General features: G+C 41.0%; 2 non-coding genes across 2 annotated transcripts; both read left to right on the forward strand.

Annotated features, from left to right (window-relative positions):
• The first annotated feature begins 4,621 nt into the window (after positions 1-4,621).
• Positions 4,622-4,694, forward strand: TRNAV-UAC (transfer RNA valine (anticodon UAC)). Its single transcript has one exon. It is a non-coding gene; the product is annotated as a tRNA-Val (tRNA).
• A 559-nt stretch (positions 4,695-5,253) lies between these two features.
• Positions 5,254-5,326, forward strand: TRNAV-AAC (transfer RNA valine (anticodon AAC)). Its single transcript has one exon. It is a non-coding gene; the product is annotated as a tRNA-Val (tRNA).
• Positions 5,327-6,000: the final 674 nt, after the last annotated feature.

Raw genomic sequence — 6,000 nt, forward strand, 5'->3', positions numbered from 1 at the left:
ATTTTTGAATGTGCTTGATGCAAATCTAGCTGTGAAGTGTACAACTAGGGCACAAGTGCTGCCACTGAATGGGTGGGTGTGTGTGGGGCACAATTTTTGGAAAAAAAGGGAGACTCCGCTTGGAGTAACCCTTGCTTGCTGTGTTTTTTAAAAATGATCCAAGATGAACAGAGCTGGGGTCAGGAAAGACTTTGCTACCTACCCCGGTGTCATCCTGGGGACGGATAAGAATGGCGTATTTTTGAATGTGCTTGATGCAAATCTAGCTGTGAAGTGTACAACTAGGGCACAAGTGCTGCCACTGAATGGGTGGGTGTGTGTGGGGCACAATTTTTGGAAAAAAGGGAGGCTCCGCTTGGAGTAACCCTTGCTTGATGTGTTTTTAAAAGAAGCCAAGATGAACAGAGCTGGGATCAGGAAAGACTTTGCTACCTACCCTGGTGTCATCCTGGGGACGGTTAATTATGGCGTATTTTGGAATGTGCTTGATGCAAATCTAGCTGTGAAGTGTACAACTAGGGCACAAGTACTGCCACTGAATGGGTGGGTGTGTGTGGGGCACAATTTTTGGAAAAAAAGGAGGCTCCGCTTGGAGTAACCCTTGCTTACATTGTTTTTAAAAGAAGCCAAGATAAACAAGTCATGGTTCAGCAAAGACTTTGCTACCTACCCTGGTATCATCCTGGGGACGGATAAGAATGGCGTATTTTGGAATGTGCTTGATGCAAATCTAGCTGTGAAGTGTACAACTAGGGCACAAGTGCTGCCACTGAATGGGTGGGTGTGTGTGGGGCACAATTTTTGGAAAAAAAGGGAGGCTCCGCTTGGAGTAACCCTTGCTTGATGTGTTTTTAAAAGAAGCCAAGATGAACAGAGCTGGGATCAGGAAAGACTTTGCTACCTACCCTGGTGTCATCCTGGGGACGGATAAGAATGGCGTATTTTGGAATGTGCTTGATGCAAATCTAGCTGTGAAGTGTACAACTAGGGCACAAGTGCTGCCACTGAATGGGTGGGTGTGTGTGGGGCACAATTTTTGGAAAAAAGGGAGGCTCCGCTTGGAGTAACCCTTGCTTGATGTGTTTTTTAAAAATGATCCAAGATGAACAGAGCTGGGGTCAGGAAAGACTTTGCTACCTACCCCGGTGTCATCCTGGGGACGGATAAGAATGGCGTATTTTTGAATGTGCTTGATGCAAATCTAGCTGTGAAGTGTACAACTAGGGCACAAGTGCTGCCACTGAATGGGTGGGTGTGTGTGGGGCACAATTTTTGGAAAAAAGGGAGGCTCCGCTTGGAGTAACCCTTGCTTGATGTGTTTTTAAAAGAAGCCAAGATGAACAGAGCTGGGATCAGGAAAGACTTTGCTACCTACCCCGGTGTCATCCTGGGGACGGATAAGAATGGCGTATTTTGGAATGTGCTTGATGCAAATCTAGCTGTTAAGTGTACAACTAGGGCACAAGTGCTGCCACTGAATGGGTGGGTATGTGTGGGGCACAATTTTTGGAAAAAAAGGGAGGCTCCGCTTGGAGTAACCCTTGCTTGATGTGTTTTTTAAAAATGATCCAAGATGAACAGAGCTGGGGTCAGGAAAGACTTTGCTACCTACCCCGGTGTCATCCTGGGGACGGATAAGAATGGCGTATTTTTGAATGTGCTTGATGCAAATCTAGCTGTGCAGTGTACAACTAGGGCACAAGTGCTGCCACTGAATGGGTGGGTGTGTGTGGGGCACAATTTTTGGAAAAAAGGGAGGCTCAGCTTGGAGTAACCCTTGCTTGATGTGTTTTTAAAAGAAGCTAAGATGAACAGAGCTGGGATCAGGAAAGACTTTGCTACCTACCCCGGTGTCATCCTTAGGACGGATAAGAATGGCGTATTTTGGAATGTGCTTGATGCAAATCTAGCTGTGAAGTGTACAACTAGGGCACAAGTGCTGCCACTGAATGGGTGGGTGTGTGTGGGGCACAATTTTTGGAAAAAAGGGAGGCTCCGCTTGGAGTAACCCTTGCTTGATGTGTTTTTAAAAGAAGCCAAGATGAACAGAGCTGGGATCAGGAAAGACTTTGCTACCTACCCCGGTGTCATCCTGGGGACGGATAAGAATGGCGTATTTTTGAATGTGCTTGATGCAAATCTAGCTGTGAAGTGTACAACTAGGGCACAAGTGCTGCCACTGAATGGGTGGGTGTGTGTGGGGCACAATTTTTGGAAAAAAAGGGAGGCTCCGCTTGGAGTAACCCTTGCTTGATGTGTTTTTAAAAGAAGCCAAGATGAACAGAGCTGGGATCAGGAAAGACTTTGCTACCTACCCTGGTGTCATCCTGGGGACGGATAAGAATGGCGTATTTTGGAATGTGCTTGATGCAAATCTAGCTGTGAAGTGTACAACTAGGGCACAAGTGCTGCCACTGAATGGGTGGGTGTGTGTGGGGCACAATTTTTGGAAAAAAAGGGAGGCTCCGCTTGGAGTAACCCTTGCTTGATGTGTTTTTAAAAGAAGCCAAGATGAACAGAGCTGGGATCAGGAAAGACTTTGCTACCTACCCCGGTGTCATCCTGGGGACGGATAAGAATGGCGTATTTTTGAATGTGCTTGATGCAAATCTAGCTGTGAAGTGTACAACTAGGGCACAAGTGCTGCCACTGAATGGGTGGGTGTGTGTGGGGCACAATTTTTGAAAAAAAGGGAGGCTCTGCTTGGAGTAACCCTTGCTTGATGTGTTTTTAAAAGAAGCCAAGATGAACAGAGCTGGGATCAGGAAAGACTTTGCTACCTACCCCGGTGTCATCCTGGGGACGGATAAGAATGGCGTATTTTTTAATGTGCTTGATGCAAATCTAGCTGTGAAGTGTACAACTAGGGCACAAGTGCTGCCACTGAATGGGTGGGTGTGTGTGGGGCACAATTTTTGGAAAAAAAGGGAGACTCCGCTTGGAGTCACCTTGCGGTGTTTTACATGATTTTAGAAGGGCATGCCATGCCTATATCTGTGTCTCGTCCTCTTTTTCCTCGTAACGCTGTTTTGTTTTCACATGAGAATTTGTCCTTGTCACTTTCCCATGTGTTTGTGTTGTGAGTTGTTTGTCACCTTTTGGAAACCTTTGAGGGTGTTTTCTAGGTGTTTTTCTGTGTTTGTGATTGCCTGTTATTGTTTCCTATGCAGTTCGAGTTCGGTTCGTCAAACGTTCGACGAACCGAACTCGAACGGGACCTCCGTTCGGCAAACCGACCTCGAGCTGATTGGGGACCGGTTCGCTCATCTCTACTTGTAATATGTGAAATTCTTGGTTTCGTTGCCAAATGACAATACATTTTGGCTTCCATCACAAAGAGAACTACGATTTTGGGTTTCTTTTTTATTGACCATTTTAGCAGAAAACATAATCCCATATTATAAAAATCCAATTTGTTTCAAAATATATAGTTCCCATAAATACAAAAGCAAAAGACCAAACTTTGGAGAAAAAAGTAACACATTCAATATAAACTTCAATTTAAGCAAAATCCCTTTGTAGGAATAAAATTGGTAAAATATGTAATAATAATTGTAAATGTTTCATTAACCAAAAATACTTTCCTTCAGCAATAAAAAGGCCCGTCCCAATACACAATGACTTTTCGTCAGGTTTCATAGTGTAGTGGTTATCACATCTGCTTAACACACAGAAGGTCCTGGGTTCAATCCCCAGTGAAACCAATCTGTTCTTAGTGTTGAAATAATACGCTATCCAACTACAATATATTAAGTTTTCGGCATTGTTGCCAAATGACGGGATGTTTTGGCTTCCATCACAAACAGAACTACAAATTATTTTTTTTTTTCCCCTGGCGGTCAAAACGCGTCTCTAAATGCCATTACTTTGCAGGATTTCACAGGTTTCATAGTGGAGTGGTCATCACGTCTACTTCACACGCAGAAGGTCCAGGGTTCAATCCCCAGTAAAAACAAGCCGTTTTCGCTGTTGAAGTAATTTTCTATCAACCTGTAATATATGAAATTCTTGGTTTTGTTGCCAACTGATAATATATTTTGGCTTCCCTCACCAAGAGAACTACGATTTTGGGTCTCTTTTTTATTGACCATTTTAGCAGAAAACATAATCCCATATTATAAAAATCCTGTTTGTTTCAAAATATATAGTTCCTTTAAATACAAAAGCAAACAACTAAACTATGTGGAAAAAAGTAACACATTCAATGTAAACTTCCTTTTAAGCAAAATCTCTTTGTAGGAATAAAACTGGTAAAATATGTAATAAAAATTGTAAATGTTTCATTAACCAAAAATACTTTCCTTCAGCAATAAAAAGGCCCTGTCAGTCACAATTCTGCTCTGCTAGCCAATACACAGTAACTTTCCATCAGGTTTCATAGAGTAGTAGTCATCACGTCTGCTTAACACGCAGAAGGTCCTGCGTTCAGTCCCCAGTAAAACCAATCTGTTCTTGGTGTTGAAATAATACTCAATTAAACTACAATATATGAAGTTCTTGGCTTTGTTGCTGAATGATGGGATGTTTTGGCTTCCATCCCCAACAGAGCTACGAATTTGTTTTTTTTTTCCCTGGCGGTCAAAACTCGTCTCTAATTGCCATTACTTTGCAGGCTTTCAAAGGTTTCATAGTGTAGTGGAAATCACGTCTGCTTTACACGCAGAAGGTCCTGGGTTCAATCCCCAGTGAAACCCATGTGTTCTTGGTGTTGAAATAATCCCCTATCAACCTGCAGTATATAAAGTTCTTGGCTTTGTTGCCGAATAACGGGATGTTTTAGCTTCCATCACCAAAAGAGCTACGAATTTGTTTTTTTTTCCCCTGATGGTCAAAACTCGTCTCTAATTGCCATTACTTTGCAGAATTTCAAAGGTTTCATAGTGTAGTGGATTTAAGCAAAATCCCTTTGTAGGAATAAAACTGGTAAAATATGTAATAATAATTGTAAATGTTTCATTAACCAAAAATACTATTTTGGTTAAAAACATAATCCCATATTATAAAAATCCTATTTGTTTCAAAATATATAGTTCCCATAAATACAAAAGCAAAAGACCAAACTATGGAGAAAAAAGTAACACATTCAATATAAACTTCAATTTAAGCAAAATCCCTTTGTAGGAATAAAACTGGTAAAATATGTAATAATAATTGTAAATGTTTCATTAACCAAAAATACTTTCCTTCAGCAATAAAAAGGCCTCGTCAGTCACACTTCTGCACTGTTAGCCAATAGACAATAACTTTTCGTCAGGTTTCATAGTGTAGTGGTCATCACGTCTGCTTAACAAGCAGAAGGTCTTGGGTTCAATCCCCAGTGAAACCAATCTGTTCTTAGTGTTGAAATAATACGCTATCCAACTACAATATATGAAGTTCTCGGCATTGTTGCCGAATGACGGTATGTTTTGGCTTCCATCACAAACAGAACTACAAATTATTTTATTTTTTTTCCCCTGGCGGTCAAAACTCGTCTCTAATTGCCATTACTTTGCAGGATTTCAAAGGTTTCATAGTGTAGTGGTCATCACGTCTACTTCACACGCAGAAGGTCCTGGGTTCAATCCCCAGTAAAAACAAGCCGTTTTCGCTGTTGAAGTAATTTCCTATCGACTTGTAATATGTGAAATTCTTGGTTTCGTTGCCAAATGACAATACATTTTGGCTTCCATCACAAAGAGAACTACGATTTTGGGTTTCTTTTTTATTGACCATTTTAGCAGAAAACATAATCCCATATTATAGAAATCCTATTTGTTTCAAAATATATAGTTCCCATAAATACAAAAGCAAAAGACCAAACTATGGAGAAAAAAGTAACACATTCAATATAAACTTCAATTTAAGCAAAATCCCTTTGTAGGAATAAAACTGGTAAAATATGTAATAATAATTGTAAATGTTTCATTAACCAAAAATACTTTCCTTCAGCAATAAAAAGGCCCCGTCAGTCACAATTCTGCTCTGCTAGCCAATACACAGTAACTTTTTGTCAGGTTT

This window comes from Anomaloglossus baeobatrachus, chromosome 2 (assembly GCF_048569485.1).
Source record: "Anomaloglossus baeobatrachus isolate aAnoBae1 chromosome 2, aAnoBae1.hap1, whole genome shotgun sequence".
Lineage (NCBI taxonomy): Eukaryota > Metazoa > Chordata > Amphibia > Anura > Aromobatidae > Anomaloglossus > Anomaloglossus baeobatrachus.